The following is a 19,459-nucleotide window of genomic DNA, read 5'->3' as shown; positions in this document are numbered from 1 at the left end:
CTTGTGTTGGTTGCTCAGGGAGTAGAATTCCTTGTGATTCAATATGGAAGAGGGGGATCACACAGTAGAGCAATCGATGGTGTGAGGTATAAGGGAAGCCCCAACTCCTCGTAATGCGGTGGATCGGTGCACCCATCCCACCCATGCGATTTCTGCTCGATTCGCTCAGATGGTCGCACTATTTCAGCAAATGGCTGGCAATATACTAGTCCAAGCTCCTGTGTAAGCACCTACAATGCAACCACCATCCCCAGCCAGACAATATGATAAGTTAATGAAGTATGGGGCAATAGAGTTCAAGGGTACAGTGGAGCCATTGGAAGCTGAGCAATGGTTAGAACGGATGGAGAGGGTCTTCAAGAAATTGCACTGCACAGATGAGTTGAAGTTTGAATATTCAATTTCCTTGCTGTATGGAGATGCATATGAGTGGTGGAAGACCATTTCCCACAGTTTGGCTGAGCCGCCAGTGTTGACATGGGATGACTTTTTAAGGGAGTTTAGACAAAAGTATGTTCCTGATACCTATGTGGATATGAAGCTACAGGAGTTTCTCAGTTTGAAGTAAGGGAACAAGACTGTAGCCGAGTATGAGAGAGACTTTTCTCGCCTCAGCCACTATGCTGGAAGCCTACTAACTACCAGTAGAGACAGATGCAAACAGTTTGAGGTCGGTTTGAGGCCTAGTTTGAGATTGCAAGTGGATGGGTTTCGACATGACAAATTCTCTGGGTTGATATCACAGGCCCTTAAATTGGAAAGGATAGAACTGGAAGGGGCATTTGAGAAGGTAATCACTGAAAAAGAGAAGAGCAGGAAGCCTACAGGTCAAAGTCCAAGTAACAATTCGGGTAAGAGGAAGAGCTTTGGGGGACCAAGTAACAGAGGATCTAGTAAGGGAAGATTCTCAGGGCAGAGGCCACCTAGATTCGGACAGCAGACATCTAGGGGTTCCTTTTGTACCCGTGCTTGTGAAACTTGTGGCAGGACTCATGGAGGAGTATGTTATAAGGCCATAGGAGCCTATTACAACTGTGGTGGAAGTGGGCATTTTGCTAAAGATTGCACTAGTGCCCGCAGATCTGGACCGCCTACTACCACTCAGGGATCTGTTCAAGGTTTTGCTTCCAGAGGACAACAGAAAACTAGTAGAGGCAGAGGCAGGGGTAGAGGTAACACTTCTGGCAGCCAGGGCATAGTGAGCCAACCAGAGCAGAGTGGTGCACCAGTCAGGGTGTACACCATGTGCCAGAGGGATGAAGCTGAGACATCAGATGTTGTGGCTGGTACTTTCTCCATTTTTGATAGAGATATATATGTGTTGTTTGACCCTGGTTCTACACATTCTTATGCTAGTTCCAGTATTGCATGCTCTATTGCTATTCCTTGTGTGAAATTGGATTATGATGTGCTAGTGACTAGTCCTTTAGGACAAGAGGTTAGGGTGAACAAATTGTATAAGGATTGTCCTTTGGTGATCCAAGGACATACATTCCTGTCAGACTTAATTGACATGCCCTTCCGAGATTATGATATCATCTTGGGCATGGATTGGTTAGCCAGGCATCACGCCATGATCGACTGTAGACTGAAGACAGTCACTTTTGGTCTTCCCGAGTATGCAGACGTAGTGATACATGGGGAGAGGCAGTTATTGCCATCCAACATCATTTCAGCTGCACTTGTTAGAAAGATGATTAGAAAGGGATGTGAAGCTTATCTAGCTCATGTGATAGACACCCAAGTGGGGACTCTAGATCTTAAAGATATTCCTACGGTATGGGATTTTCTGGATGTCTTTCTGGAAGAATTACCAAGATTGCCTCCAGAAAGAGAGGTGCAGTTTGAAATTGAGACTATGCCTGGTGTGGAGCCAATCTCCATCACTCTTTATAGGATGGCACCTACTGAGTTGAAAGAGTTGAAGGTGCAATTGCAGGAATTATTAGATAAGGGTTTCATTCACCCTAGCGTGTCACCTTGGGGAGCACCAGTATTATTTGTGAAGAAGAAGGATGGTACTCTCCGTCTATGCATAGACTACAGATAGTTGAATAAGGTGACCATAAAGAATAGATATCCTCTGCCACAAATCGATGATTTGTTTGATCAGTTGAAGGATGCAACTGTATTCTCCAAAATTGACTTGAGATCGGGCTACTACTAGTTGAGGGTGCAGGAGCAAAGTATTCCTAAAACTGCCTTTAGGACTTGGTATGGTCACTATGAGTTCTTGGTAATGCCATTTGGGTTGACTAATGCTCTAGCTGCTTTTATGGGCATGATGAACACTATCTTCAGGCCATATTTGGATCAGTTTGTTGTGGTGTTCATTGATGATATTTTGGTGTACTCAAAGAATGCAGAGGAACACGACAAGCACTTGAGGATAGTATTGCAGACTTTGAGGGAGAAGTAGTTGTATGCTAAACTGTCGAAATATGAGTTTTGGCTAAAGGAGATTTCATTTTTGGGGCATATTGTTTCTACAGAGGATATCCAGGTGGATCCTAGCAAAGTAGAAGCCATTCTTAATTGGAAGCCACCTAGAAATGTCACGAAAGTTCGGAGTTTCCTTGGTTTAGCTGGGTATTATCGAAGGTTTGTGAAGGGATTCTCCATGCTAGCATCTCCACTGACCAAGCAACTTAGGAAGGATGTAAAATTTCAATGGACTGATCAATGCCAAGAAAGTTTTGATGAGTTAAAGAGGCATTTAACTGAAGCTCCAATCTGAACCTTGCCCACTTTGGGTAAGGATTATACCATATATAGTGATGCTTCTCATAACGGATTAGGCTGTGTGTTGATGCAAGATAGAAACGTCATTGCCTATGCTTCACGCCAGCTGAAACCGCATGAGAGGAATTATCCTACACATGACTTGGAGCTAGCAGCCATTGTCTTTACCTTGAAGATCTGGAGACATTACTTGTATGGAGAGAGATGTTATATATACACAGATCATAAAAGTTTGAAGTACTTGGGCACACAAAAGGAGTTAAATTTGAGGCAAAGGAGATGGTTAGAGCTGATAAAAGATTATGATTGTTTGATAGACTATCAGCCTGGAAAAGCTAATGTTATAGCTGATGCTTTAAGTCGCAAGACTATGGCTGGTTTGAGGGTTTCTCCTTTGTCCATGGTGCATGAATTAAGGGCATTGCATGCTAATTTGGAGATTAATGAAGATGGGCAGATGGTAGCTACTTGGCAAGTGAAGCCAATACTAGCAGAACAAATTAAAGCAGTTGCACAGAAGGATGATAAGTATGTGAAGTTAATAGAAGAGGCTCGGGATGGCAAGAAACCAGAATTATCAGTAAATGATGAAGGCTTGTTGTTATATAAGGGCAGAATGTGCATTCTTGAGAATGTTGAACTGAGGCAGACCATTTTAAAGGAAGCATATGATTCACCTTTTGCAATGCACCCTGGTGGAACCAAAATGTATAGAAGTGTGAAAGAGCACTATTGGTGGAGAGGAATGAAGAAAGACATTGCAGAATATGTTGCCAAATGCCTAACTTGTCAGCAAGTAAAGGCAGAACACCAAGTGCTTGCAGGGTTGCTATAGCCATTACCAATTCCCGAGTGGAAATGGGAAAGAATCACTATGGATTTCGTGACAGGACTTCCACGTACACAAAAGAATCATGATGCAGTTTGGGTTATTGTTGATAGATTGACCAAGTCTGCACACTTTTTGCCAGTGAGAATGGATTACAACCTGGAAAGATTGGCCAAACTATACATTGATGAAGTGGTGAGGTTGCATGGAGTGCCAATGTCTATTGTGTCTGATAGAGATCCTAGGTTCACTTCTAGATTCTGGGGTAGTCTCCAAAAAGCCCTAGGGACTAGATTGAACTTCAGTACAGCATTCCATCCACAGATAGATGGCCAGTCTGAAAGGATCATTCAGATTTTGGAGGATATGCTTCGGGCTTGTGTGATTGAGTTTGAAGAGAGTTGGGACACACACTTGCCTTTAATTGAATTTGCCTACAACAACAGTTATCAGTCAAGCATCGGAATGCCTCCATACGAAGCACTTTATGGTAGGAAGTGTAGAACTCCCTTGTGTTGGGATGAAGTGGGCGAAAGGAAGTTGATTGGTCCAGAATTAGTGCAGCAGACAGAAGAAAAGGTTAAGCTCATTAGAGACAGACTCAAAGTTGCAACGGATAGATAGAAGTCCTACATTGACCTAAAGAGAAGAGATATTCGGTATAGTGTGGGTGACAAGGTGTTCCTGAAAGTTTCCTCATGGAAGAGGATCATGAGGTTTGGTAGAAAGGGGAAACTAAGTCCTCGCTTTATTGGGCCGTATGAGGTTCTGGAAAGAGTGGGTCCATTGGCATATAAACTTGCATTGCCTCTGGAGTTAGAAAAGATTCATAATATCTTCCATGTCTCCATGTTGAGGAGGTATAGATCAGACCCCTCTCACATTTTGCCAATAGAGGAGATTGAGGTGAATCCAGACCTGACATATGATGAAGAGCCCATAAAGATCTTGGCACATGAGGTGAAGCAGCTGAGGAACAAAAAGATACCTCTAGTCAAAGTGCTGTGGAACCATCATTCAGGCCAGGAGGCTACATGGGAGCGTGAGGAGGACATGAGGAGACAGCACCTGACTATTCAGAGATCGAGACTGTAAATTTCAAGGATGAAATTTATTTTTAAGGAGGGGAGAATTGTAACACTCCGAACCTCCGAGTTATGAATAGTACCATTCTTGGTCCGTGACTAATACTATTCAAAGACACTTGAGGACCAAAATTAAATAGAAAATTAATTGAGATAGACACAATAAAAAATTCTAGTGAACAAAAAAGCTAAGGACTCATCGGGTATTATAAAAAGAAGGATTATGACCTGATGAGGGGCATTTTGGTCAATTCACCTCAAGAGTTGACTTTTGACCAAAATGTCAATTAAATTAAATAAAATTAATGAATTGAATTATGAGGTAAAAATTGAAGAAAAATTCAAGTAAAAATATGTAAAGGAAAATTTAAGAAATGAAAACTTAAACTTTCATTTCTATTATGACAAAATTAAAATGAAAGACTTATGGGCTTTTGAAAGTTTAAGTTTTCATTTCTTAAATTTTCCCTTACATATTTTTACTTGAATTTTTCTTTAATTTTTACCCCATAATTCAATTCATTAATTTCATTTAATTTAATTGACATTTTGGTCAAAAGTCAACTCTTGAGGTGAATTGACCAAAATGCCCCTCATCGGGTCATAATCCTTCTTTTTATAATACCCGATGAGTCCTTAGCTTTTTTGTTCACTAGAATTTTTTATTGTGTCTATCTCAATTAATTTCTATTTATTTTTGGTCCTCAAGGTGTCTTTGAATAGTATTAGTCACGGACCAAAAATGGTACTATTCATAACTCAGAGGTTCGGGGTGTTACAAATTGTACCTCATAACTACGAAAAAATAAATTAGGAAGAATAAAAATTATTGAATTAAGATAGGGTGTTCTGGTACACCATGTGGCATATTTTGCTTGGTTACACTGTAGACGGGTAAGGGGTGTTACAATCTCTATAGATGCGAATCCTAAGAATATAGGTTGCCTCTCCTAAGTCTTTCATGGAGAATGTATTTGACAACCATATCTTTACAGCTGTCAACATACCTGTGTCATTACCCATCAACAAAATATCATCCACATATAAGACAAGGAAAGTGACAGCACTATCACTAACCTTCTTATATACACATGGCTCATCCTCGTTTTTTATAAAACCAAATGACTTAATGGCTTCATCAAAACAGATGTTTCAACTCCTCAAAGCTTGTTTTAACCCATAAATGGATTGCTTTAGCTTGCGCACTTTGGAACCATCTTGGGATTCAAAACCCCTAGGTTGTTCCATGTAAATGTTTTCTTCAATGTATCCATTGAGAAAAGCTATTTTAACATCCATCTGCCAAATCTCATAATCATAGTATGCAGCTATTGCTAATAGAATCCTAATTGATTTAAACATGGCAACGGGCAAGAAAGTCTCCTCATAGTCGATTCCTTGCCTTTGGCAAAACGCTTTAGCTACTAGCCTTGCTTTATAGGTCTTTACCTTTCCATCAGAACCAATTTTCTTCTTGAAAACCCATTTGTTTCCTATAGGTACAATACCTTCAGGTGGGTCAATAAGATCCCAAACTTGATTCTTATACATGGAATCAATTTCGAATTTCATAGCATCAATCCATTTTAAAGAGTCTATATCTGATATAGCTTCTTCATAGGTAAGTGGATCATCTCCATGATCTACTTCTTCATGAGTAAACAACTCTTGTTCTTCTTCATGAAGAAAACCATATCTCACTAGTGGGTGAGATATCCTGGTTGATCTGCAAGGAATAGCTGTAGATGTTTCATCAATAGGTGCAGGTTGACTAGATGGATCTATATCCATCTGATCTGTTGGTTGGTCAGAATTCTCCAATTCTAACTCTATTTGCCTTCCTTTGCCTCCTTCTTGAATAAACTGTTGTTCAAGAAATGTGGCATCTCTACTTACCGTGACCTTTTGTGATGTAGGCAAATAAAAACAATATCCAAAACTCTCTTTTGTATATCCAACAAATTGACCCTTTTCTGATCTATTTTCCAATTTATCAGTGTTTAGCTTTTTGATATAAGTTGGATAACCCCAAATCTTAACATGCTTAAGACTTGATTTTCTTTCGTGCCATATCTCATAAGGTGTGGAAGATACTGATTTTGATGGAATCCTATTCAGAATATGCAAAGCTGATTCTAATGCAAATCCCCAAAAGGAGATTGGCATTGTTAGTAGTATGCCCTTGAGCATATCATTTAGTATATATCTTGTACATGTTTTATTAATAAAAGGCGTTTCTTCTTTTCCATTTACATAAGATATTTATGTGTAATATAAAAGGTCCATTGATATTTTGTTAAAAATTCTATTCTTAAGTTGTTAAGAATATGAGTGACAGTATTTCTAGTACAAAGTATCATAAATAGGTTCACAATCGAGGATACTTTATAATAACGACATGACTTATCCAGAAAGATTATATTCATGTTTGTTCCCAAGTTATTTATATGAGATATAAATAAGATGGAGTGGTGAGTCTCATGCCATATAACAAACATGATAGGCACTTATACATGATAAGTAGGTCGAACCAGTGACACTTATGACAAGCACATGGAGTTTACTCTTATCAATGTTTTGTCAAAAATCATATCAGTGCATATAATCTTTAGACCTGAGATAGCACAGTTATCTTGTATATAGGTAGTTTGAGTTTGATACTGCTTTCATACTTGTACTGTGTATGGGTATATGGGCACGTGTTGGCTCCTACTAGTTATATATGGAGGTAGGTGTTGATCAAGATGGAATATGTTCCTCTAAGTAAATAGAGATAAAATCCTATGTTCATTTAATTGTTCTTGATGTTTTAAGTTCCTAGCCAGGACAGATAGATTTATTCAGAAAAGATTTTCTGATGAGAAAATCGTTTTAATCAAGAACTGGAATTAAAAGAGAACATAATATTCATAGCAAATGGAGTTTGACATAAACCATGACTCCAGCATGAGTTGAGATTTTGTAACAGAGAGATTCTAGTGCATGGTAACATATGATTATAGGTTCATTTAAGGTAAACCTTATTACTAATTGGGTGTCTATGGCATGTTATGCTAGGTGTTAACCATGGTCTATGAGGTACATAAAATGATTTAGAGAAATCATTTATGGTAAGAAAGAGTTCTGATGATATTAAGAGTTGATATCATATCTCATTGCCAATTAGTGATGAGCTTAGTAAGTCACACATATACACAAGTTATTACCTAATTAAATATGATTTAATTAATTAATTAAAGAGTTTAATTGATTAATTAAATAGGTTTGATTTGCAATTAGATTGCAAAGTCCCTAGCATGGCTTGAAACCAAATCTAGATTATTGGATGTATAGTATAAGTTAAATTTATATTTAAAGTGTTTAAATATGAATTTAATTAATGAGAAATTAATTAATAGAGATTAATTAATTAATTTATATTTGATATAAATTAATTAGAAGAAGAGAAATAATTATTTTGGGTTAAGAACTCAAAATTAAGACACAGGGGCATTTTGGTCATTTCACAGTGTGACACGTGGCACCATGAGATGGTGACACATGGCATTACACATAAGCTTTCCAAATGTTTTTAATCATGTAAGATGATTAAAATTAAGATTAAATATAGGTTTGACACTTGGCACAATGTGATTGGGTCACTTAAATCTAGAGCTAATCAAAGGGTGACATGTGGCAAGGGTTTAATGTGTTGACCTAGCTATATAAGTGTTGTTATGAAGAGAAAAAATATAACCAGCAACCACTCCTCCTTTGTCACGCCATTTTGAAGCTCTCTCTCTCTTCTTCTTCATCTCTCATCAATTCAAAGAGATTAGCCATCAATCTCTTGAATTAAAAATGCTAGAAATGGTTTCTAGTGTCCTGTTTACATCTTTAATCTCTTAAAAGGCAAAACTTGATTTTCTAATTCATAGAAAAAGCTTTAGAAGTTGTTCAAGGGCTGCCATAGGTATTCTTGATGTGGACAAGCTAGAGGGACAACATTTGGTGTCCTGAAGACGAATCTCAAAGGTGCAAATACACTGCAGTGCATCAAGAGGTTAGTGTGTTTGTTGTTGATTTAATCTAGGGTTCTAAAATTAATCTGATTAATTTTAAAATCTTAAATGTCAAATACAGATCCAAAAACATATTAAAAGAGTTTTAATATGTTGTTTATCATTGAAATCAAATAGATAAAAATAAATCTTGCATGATGCATGTGATCCTAGGTAAAAATTTTTGAATTCAATGGTATAAACTTGTGTTTTTCACACTTGCGTTCCTTCAATTGGTATCAGAGCCACTATATTTGTCATTTAGATTGTTGATTATATGATTTAATTGTGTATTTTGATCATGAGATGATTTATCCATTGCTGGTTGCAATGGATGTGTGGCGGCATGCAAGAGATCACCATCAATGGTGCGCATGGTTTGGCTTCATGGGTGGTGCAAAGGTTTGGCTTTTTAATTTGCAATTGTTGTATGATCTAAAAGCTTATTCTATGTCTAATTAAATTGTTTAATTAGTATTTTTATTCACATAATTAAATTTTGATTCAAATCAGAATTTTAAAAATTGTTTGAATGTGATTCAAATCTGAATTTTTAAAGTTGTTTGAATCATATTTAAATCTGATTTTTTAAAGTTATTTGAATAATATTCAAATCTTTATTTTTAAAAATTGTTTGAATGTGATTCAAATCTGATTTTTTTAAAAATTGTTTTAATGTGATTCAAATATGAATTTTTAAGGTTGTTTGAATGTGATTCAAATCTGAATTTTTAAATTTGTTTGAATGAAATTCAAATCTAAATTTTCAAATTTATTTGAATCACATTCAAATCTGGATTTTTAAGTTGAATCTAAGATATTCAATTTAATTTAAGTATGTATGTTTTATTTAATTGTTAAATAGTGATATGCATGATGGATGATCATGGACTATAAAAGACCAATGTGATTGGATTTATTTCTTTTATGTTTCTTTGGGATTGTAAATTAATTAATTTATTTTAATTTATTTTGGATATGTATTATTAAGTTTGTAATAATTTTTGGGTTGTAATTTCATTTATTTAAGTTCTTGTAAATTCGTCTTGGTTTGCCAAGGATTATTATGTAATTGGATTGCAAGAAGTTCAAGGAGGTCAAGAGCATTGGTGGGACTAGTGGGAGGAATTCAAGATCAAGAGTTGATTATGTACTCCTTCAGCAACTCTTGTAAAATGAATGAATGAAATACACCTAGGAATGCCCAGTTTCAATTCTTGGTGGCTCAGAATTGAATCCCTTAGAAAGTCCATAATCATACCATATTTACTGCTTATCCATGAATGCATGAGATGTATGGGAATGTATGCAATTATATGATATATGCATGCTAAATGGATAATGTGCAAAGTGAGACCTTAATGGTAATTAGGATGACCATAAAATCTTCCAAACAAATGATTAAGTTGGAAATGCTATAATTAAAGTAATTATAACATAGGCCCTCCATTGGGGCAATTATTTTAAGAAATTTTAAATAGTTGCATAAGATGCAATTAATTTAAGAGATTTTCTTAAGAATAATTGTTAAGCATGTGATGTTGTAAATATGTAAATGGTTTGGTGGCCAATATTGGATGTACCTGAAGACATTAAAATTATTTGCATAATTACTAGCTCAATGGGATCAATTTAACTAATGCAAGATAAGTCAATAATGGATGTACCTGAGATTTTGAGCATTAGGGGCTAGGTAAATGATTAAACCTCACATGAGATGTGATGGGCAAGGAGTTGCTCACTTATAGTTTCTTGTAATTCCAATAACGGATGTACCTGAGGATGATCAATAGAATTACAAGAATTCAATCACCCACTAGAAATCCATCCAACTAGGATTTCCGTTTTCTACTTTGGAAGTGTAGGATTTGCTAAGTTAGTGGGAGGACCAATTTGATTAAAAGACCATAATCATTTTGGTTAATTACATGATACATTTACTAATTAATCTGGTTATTTTCTGCAGTTAATTTTCTGATAAAAATTAGCACAGAACAACCACCACCATCCAATATCCTTGCAAGCATACTTAATCGCAATAGGTTGATAGGACCTAATCTCTCTGATTGGCTAAGAAATTTAAAACTTGTCTTGAATCTTGAACATATAGGATATGTTCTGGATTCAAATGTTCCTGGTCCCTTACCTCCAGAGGCCACTCAAGAGGAACATGAAACTTTGGACAAGTGGAAGGAGCATGATATGAGAGCTAAGTGTTACATGCTTGCTTCCATGAGTAATGAGTTACAGAAGCAGCATGAGAACATGTAGAGTGCGAGTGAGATCCTCCTTCACCTACAAGAGTTGTATGGTGAGCACAGTAGGAATGCTAGGTATGAGATATCTAGGCAGCTGTTCTGCATGAGGATGTCTGAGGGACAGAATATTGGGGATCACGTCCACAAGATGATTCGGCTGATTGAGTAGTTGGAACATCTTGACTTCAACATGGATTTCCAATTACAGACAGATTTGATCCTTCAGTCCCTTCCTGAGTCTTTTGGGAATTTTTTGACAAATTTCCATATGACTAAACAGGAATGCACCTTAGCTGGTTTACTCAACATGTTGGTTATTGCCCAAAACAATATGCCGGGCAATAAAGGAAAAGAGGTAGCTTTGATTGTATCATCTTCTTTTGCTGGAAAGTCCAACAAGAAGAACGGCAATAAGAAAAAGAAACCTCAGATTCCTGGTCCTTCCAAGAAAATAGCTAAACAGAAAGGGAAGACTAAAGCTGATGGAGGCAAAGGAAAGTGTTTTCACTGCCAGAAGGATAGGCACTGGAATAGGAACTGCCCAGAGTATCTTGTTTCTCTAAAGGACAAGAAGGATATGCCTTCGGAAGGTATGTCCATAACTTGTTATTTAGATTCTGATGATACTCATAGTTCATCTACACCTTGGGTTTTAGATACTGGTGCCAGTTCTCACATTTCTAATAATATGCAGGTACTAGCAAATAGTAGCAACTTGCGTTCTCAAGATGTTAGAGTCCGGATTGGCAATGGCTCAACTATTAAAGCTTTAGCCATAGGATCTAAATCTTTTTAATGTTTGGACATGTTTTGTGTTTGCATAATATTTTATATGTACCTGATGCTTGTAAAAACATCATTTCTATATCTAGTTTGACTAGAAATGGCTATGAATTTCAATTCACAGATGATGTTTGCAATATTTATTTTGAAAATAAATATGTTGGTTTGGGTTATATGAATGATGGTCTTTATTATTTAGATAATAATGACAAACACAAATTGAATGCAAGTGATCTAAATGAATGCAATGCCATGTTGAAAACCAACTCAAGTTCAAAATATATTTGGCACTTAAGGTTATGTCATGTTGCAGAAGATAGGATTGCAAAATTGGAGAAAATGGGGATTTTATCCTCATTGGGCTCTGAGCCTACTCCAACTTGTGAATCTTGCCTTCAGGGCAAAATGACTAGATCACCCTTTGTTGGACAAGGGCTAAGGGCTAAAAATATTTTGGAGCTAATACATAGTGATGTATGTAATCCATTTAAGGAAACAGTTAAAGACAATTTTCATTACTTTAATACCTTTACTGATGATAAATCAAGGTTTGGGTATTTGTATTTTATGAAATACAAACATGAATCCTTTGAAAAGTTTAAAGAATTTAAATCTGAAGTAGAAAATCAAACAGGAAAGAGTATTAAAGCTCTTTGATCAAATCGTGGAGGTGAATATTTGAGTACTGAATTTGATGAATACTTAAGAGAACACGGCATTATTTCCCAGCTGACTCCTCCAGGAACGCCACAGCTGAATGGTGTATCTGAAAGGAGAAATCATACCCTATTGGATATGGTACGTAGTATGATGAGCTATACTGATATGCTAATCTCCTTTTGGGGATTTGCATTAGAATCAACTTTGTATATTCTGAATAGGATTCCATCAAAATCAGTTTCTTCCACACCTTATGAGATATGGCATGGAAGAAAACCAAGTCTTAAGCATGTTAAGATTTGGGCTTGTCCAGCTTATATCAAAAAGCTAAACACTGATAAATTGGAGACCAGATCAGAAAAAGGTCGATTTGTTGGATATCCAAAAGATGGTTTTGGATATTATTTTTATTTGCCTACTTCACAAAAGGTTGTGATAAGTAGAGATGCCACATTTCTTGAAAAACAGTTTGTTTAAGAAGGAGGCAAAGGAAGGCAAATAGAGTTAGAATTGGAGAATTCTGACCAACCAATAGATCAGATGGATATAGATCCATCTAGTCAACCTATACCCATTGATGAAACATCTACAGCTGTTCCTCATAGAACAACCAGGGTATCTCACCCACCAATGAGATATGGTTTCCTTCATGAAGAAGAACAAGAGTTACCTACTCATAAAGAATTAGATCATGGAGATGATCCACTTACCTATGAAGAAGCTATATCAGATATAACTCTTAAAAAATGGATTGATGCTATGAAATCCGAAATTGATTCCATGTATAAGAATCAAGTTTGGGATCTTGTTGACCCACCTGAAGGTATTGTACCTATAGGGAAAAAATGGGTTTTCAAGAAGAAAATTGGTTCTGATGGAAAGGTAGAGACCTATAAGGCAAGGCTAGTAGCGAAAGGGTTTCGCCAAAGGCAAAGAATCGACTATGAGGAGGCTTTCTCGCCTGTTGCCATGCTTAAATCAATTAGGATTCTATTAGCAATAGCTGCATACTATGATTATGAGATTTGGCAGATGGATGTCAAAACAGCTTTTCTCAATGGATACATTGATGAAAACATTTTCATGGAACAACCTAGGGGTTTTGAATCCCAAGATGGTTCTAAGGTATGCAAGCTAAAGTGATCCATTTATGGGTTGAAGCAAGCTTCGAGGAGTTGGAACATCCGTTTTGATGAAGCCAGTAAATCCTTTGGTTTTATCAAAAATGAGGATGAGCCATGTGTATATAAGAAGGTTAGTAACAGTGCTATCACTTTCCTTGTCTTATATGTGGATGACATACTGTTGATGGGTAATGACACAGGTATGTTGACCACTGTAAAGATATGGTTGTCAAATACATTCTCCATGAAAGACTTAGGGGAGGCAAACTATATTCTTGGGATTTACATCTATAGAGATAGAGCGAAAAGAATAATTGGTTTATCCCAAAGTCTACTTGGAAAAGGTGTTAAAGAGGTTTAACATGCTTGATTCCAAGAGAGGATTGTTACTAATGAGACATGGTATCCATCTTTCTAAAGAGTTGTCTCCAAAGACACCTGAAGAAAGAGATAAAATGGCCAGGATTCCATAAGCTTCGGCTATTGGAAGTTTAATGTATGCAATATTGTGTACTAGCCTGGATATCGCATATGTTGTTAGTTTGACTAGTAGGTATCAATCCAATCCAAGTTTGGAACACTGGATAGCTATAAAGAATATCCTTAAGTACTTGAGAAAAACTAAGGATTTATTCTTGATTTATGGAGGTGGAGACTTGCAATTGGATGGTTATATTGATTCTGATTTCCAATCAGATATCGATGATAGAAAGTCTACATCTGGATATGTGTTCATTTGTAATGGAGGTGCAATCAATTAGAAGAGTTCCAAACAGAGCACGACTGTAAATTCTACTACAGAGGCTGAGTATATTGCTGCATCAGATGCTACAAAGGAAGCTGTTTGGATAAAGAAGTTCGTGACAGAACCTACAGTAGTTCCTTCCATTGAGTCAGCAGTTCCACTACATTGTGACAATAATGGAGCAGTCATACAGGCTAAGGAACTAAGGTCTCACCAAAATCCAAACACATAGAAAGGCACTGCCACATTATCAGAGATATAGTTGGGCAAGGCGATATAGCCATGCAGAAAAAATAACATCAGCTGAAAAACCAACTGATCCATTCACTAAGCCTTTGTCACAAGCTTAGTTAGACCGACATCTTGAGAAGATGGGTCTAAGGTATTGTAATGAATGGCTCTAGTGCTAGTGGGAGATTGTTAGTAGTATGCCCTAGAGCATATCATTTAGTATGTATCTTGTACATGTTTTATTAATAAAAGGCGTTTCTACTTTTCCGTTTACATAAGATATTTATGTGTAATATAAAAGGTCCATTGATATTTTGTTAGAAATTATATTCTTAAGTTGTTAAGAATATGAGTGACAGTATTTCTAGTACAAAGTATCATAAATAGGTTCACAATTGAGGATACTTCATAATAAGGACATGACTTATCCAGAAAGATTGTATTCATGTTTGTTCCCAAGTTATTTATATGAGATATAAATAAGATGGAATGGTGAGTCTCATGCCATATAACAAACATGATAGGCACTTATACATGATTAGTAGGTCGAACTAGTGACATTTATGACAAGCACATGGAGTTTACTCTTGTCAATGTTTTGTCATAAATCATATCAGTGCATATAATCTTTAGACCTGAGATAGCACAATTATCTTATATATAGGTAGTTTGAGTTTGATACTGCTTTCACACTTGTACTGTGTATGGGTATATAGGCATGTGTTGGCTCTTACTAGTTATATATGAAGGTAGGTGTTGATCAAGATGGAATCTGTTCCTCTAAGTAAATAGAGATAAAATCCTATGTTCATTTAATTGTTCTTGATGTTTCAAGTTCCTGGCAGTGAGATAGATTTATTCAGAAAAGAGTTTCTGATTAGAAAATCTTTTTAATCAAGAACTGGAATTAAAAGAGAACATAATATTCATAGCAAATGGAGTTTGACATAAACCATGACTCCAGCTTGAGTTAGGATTTTGTAACAGAGAGATTCTAGTGCATGGTAACATATGATTATAGGTTCATTTAAGGTAAACCTTATTACTAATTGGGTGTCCATGGCATGCTATGCTAGGTGTTAACCATGGTCTATGAGGTGTATAAAATGATTTAGAGAAATCATTTATGGTAAGAAAGAGTTCTGATGATATTAAGAGTTGATATCATATCTCATTGCCAATTAGTGATGAGCTTAGTAAGTCACACACATACACAAGTTTTCACCTAATTAAATACGATTTAATTAATTAATTAATTAAAGAGTTTAATTGATTAATTAAATAGGTTTGGTTTGCAATTAGATTGCAAAGTCCCTAGCGTGGCTTGAAACCAAATCTAGATTATTGGATGTATAGTATAAGTTAAATTTATATTTAAAGTGTTTAAATATGAATTTAATTAATGAGAAACTAATTAATAGAGATTAATTAATTAATTTATATTTGATATAAATTAATTAGAAGAAGAGAAATAATTATTTTGGGTTAAGAACTCAAAATTAAGACACAGGGGCATTTTGGTCATTTCACAGTGTGACACGTAGCACCATGAGATGGTGACACATGGCATTACACATAAGCTTTCCAAATGTTTTTAATCATCTAAGATGATTAAAATTAAGATTAAATATAGGTTTGACACTTGGCACAATGTGATTGGATCACTTAAATCTAGAGCTAATCAAAGGGTGACATGTGGCAAGGGTTTAATGTCTTAACCTAGCTATATAAGTGTTGTTATGAAGAGAAAAAATATAACCAGCAGCCACTCCTCCTTTGTCATGCCATTTTGAAGCTCTCCCTCTCTTCTTCTTCATCTCTCATCAATTCAAAGAGATTAGCCATCTCCCTCTCTTCTTCTTCATCTCTCATCAATTCAAAGAGATTAGCCATCAATCTCTTAAATTAAAAATGCTAGAAATGGTTTCTAGTGTCCTGTTTACATCTTTAATCTCTTAAAAGGCAGAACTTGATTTTCTAATTCATAGAAAAAGCTTTAGAAGCTGTTCAAGGGCTGCCATAGGTGTTCTTGGTGTGGACAAGCTAGAGGGACAACATTTAGTGTCGTGAAAAGGAATCTCAAAGGCGCAAATACACTGTAGTGCATCAAGAGGTTAGTGTGTTTGTTCTTGATTTAATCTAGAGTTCTAAAATTAATCTGATTAATTTTAAAATCTTAAATGGCAAATACAGATCCAAAAATATATTAAAAGAGTTTTAATATGTTGTTTATCATTGAAATCAAATAGATGAAAATAAATCTTGCATGATGCATGTGACCCTAGGTGAAAATTTTTGAATTCAATGGTATAAACTTGTGTTTTTCACGCTTCCGTTCCTTCAGGCATATCAGTATAGCTCATCATACTACGTACCATATTTAATAGGATACGATTTATCGTTTCAAATACACCATTCAACTATGGTATTCCTGGATGAGTCAGCAGGGAAACAATGCCATGCTCTTTGAAGTATTCATCAAATTCAGCACTCAAGTATTCACCTCCACGATCTGATCAAAGAGTTTTAATACTTTTTCCTGTTTGATTTTCTACTTCAGATTTAAATTCTTTGATCTTTTCAAAGGATTCATGTTTGTATTTCATCAAACACAAATACCCAAACCTTGATTTGTCATCTGTAAAGGTAATTAAGTAATGAAAACCATCTCTAGCCATTTCCTTAAATGGACCACATACATTACTATGTATTAGATCCAAAATATTTTTTAGCTCTTAGTCCTTGTCCAACAAAAGGTGATCTAGTCATTTTGCCTTGAAGGCATGATTCACAAGTTAGAGTAGGTCCAAAACTCAATGAGGATAAAATCCTCATTTTCTCTAGCTTTGCAATCTTATCTTCTGCAACATGACCTAACCTTAAATGCTAAATATATTTTGAAGTTGAGTTGATTTTCATCATGGCATTGCATTCTTTTAGATTGCTTGCATTAGATTTGTATTTAACATTATTATCTAGATAATAAAGTCCATCATGCATATAACCTGAACCAACTTATTTATTTCCAAAATAAATATTGCAAACATTATTTATGAACTAAAATTCATAACCATCTCGAGTCAAACTAGATATAGAAATGATGTTCTTAAAAGGCATCAGGTACATGCAAAACCTTATTTAAATACAAAACATATCCACACATATATAAAGATTTAGATCCTATGGCTAAAGCTTCAACAGTTGAACTTTTGCCAACCCAGAGTCTAATATCTCATTAGTGCAAGCTGTTGCTACTTGCTATACTATGGGCAGTTCCTATTCCTGTGCCCATCTTTCTGGTAGCGGAAACACTTTCCTTTGCCTCTATCAGCTTTGTTCTTCCCTTTCTGTTTAGCTATCTTCTTGGAAGGATCAGGAATTTGAGGTTTCTTTTTCTTATTGCCCTTCTTATTGTTGAACTTTCTAGCAGAAGAAGATGCAATCAAAGCTACCTCTTTTCCTTTATTGCCCGGCATATTCTTTTGGGCAATAAAAAGCATGTTAAGTAGACCAGCCAAAGTGTATTTCTGCTTAGTCATATGAAAATTTATCACAAATTTCCCAAATGACTCAGGAAGGGACTAAAGGATCAAATCCATTTGCAGTTGGAAATCCATGTTAAAGTCAAGATGTTCCAGCTGCTCAATCAGCCGAATCATCTTGTGGACATGATCCCCAACATTCTGTCCCTCAGACATCCTCATGCGGAATAGCTGTCTAGATATCTCATACCTAGCATTCCTCTTGTGCTCACCATACAACTCTTGTAGGTAAAGGAGGATCTCACTTGCACTCTGCATGTTCTCATGCTACTTCTGTAACTCATTACTCATAGAAGCAAGCATGTAACACTTGGCTCTCATATCATGCTCCTTCCACTTGTCCAAAGTTTCATGTTCCTCTTTAGTGGCCTCTGGAGGTAAGGGACTAGTCTAGAACATATCCTATATGTTCAAGGTTCAGGACAAGTTTCAAATTTCTAAGCCAATCAGAGAGATTTGGTCCTGTCAACCTATTGTGATCAAGTATGCTCGCAAGGATATTGGATGGTGGTGGTTGTTGTGTGCTCATTATTATCAGAAAATTAACTGCAGAAAATAACCAGATTAATTAGTAAATGTATCATGTATTTAACCAAAATGATTATGGTCTTTTAATCAAATTGGTCCTCCCACTAACTTAGCGAATCCTACACTTCCAAAATAGAAAACAAAATCCTAGTTGGATGGATTTCTAGTGGGTGATTGAATTCTTATAATCTTATTGATCATCCTCAGGCACATCCATTATTGGAATTACAATAACCTATAAGTGAGCAAATCCTTGCCCATCACATCTCATGTGAAGTTCAATCCTTTACCTAGTCCTTAATGCTCAAAATCTCAGGCACATCCATTATTGACTTATCTTGCATTAGTTAAGTTGATCCCATTGAGCTAGTAAACATGCAAATAATTTTAATGTCCTCAGGCACATCCATTATTGGCCACCAAACCATTTACATATTTACAACATCTCTTGCTTAACAATTATTCTTAAGAAAATCTCTTAAATTAATTGCATCATATGCAAGTTTTTAAAATTTCTTAAAATAATTGCCTCAATGGAGGCCCATGATATAATTACCTTTAATTATACCATTTCCAACTTAATCATTGGTTTGGAAGATTTTGTGGTTGGCCTAATTACTATTATGGTCTCACTTTGCACATTATCCAATTAGCATGCATATATCATATACTTGTATACATTCCCATACATCTCATGCATTCATGGATAAACACATAAATATGGTATGATCATGGACTTTCTAAGGGATTCAATTCTGAGCCACCAAGAATTGAATCAGGGCATTCCTAGGTGCATTTCATTCATTAATATTACAAGAGTTGCTGAAGGAGTACATAATCAACACTTGATCTTGAATTCCTCCCACTGGTCCCACTAATGCTCGTAACCTCC

The sequence above is a fragment of the Hevea brasiliensis genome, chromosome 7 (genome assembly GCF_030052815.1).
Source record: "Hevea brasiliensis isolate MT/VB/25A 57/8 chromosome 7, ASM3005281v1, whole genome shotgun sequence".
Lineage (NCBI taxonomy): Eukaryota > Viridiplantae > Streptophyta > Magnoliopsida > Malpighiales > Euphorbiaceae > Hevea > Hevea brasiliensis.
Note: the sequence above shows the minus strand (reverse complement) of the source record.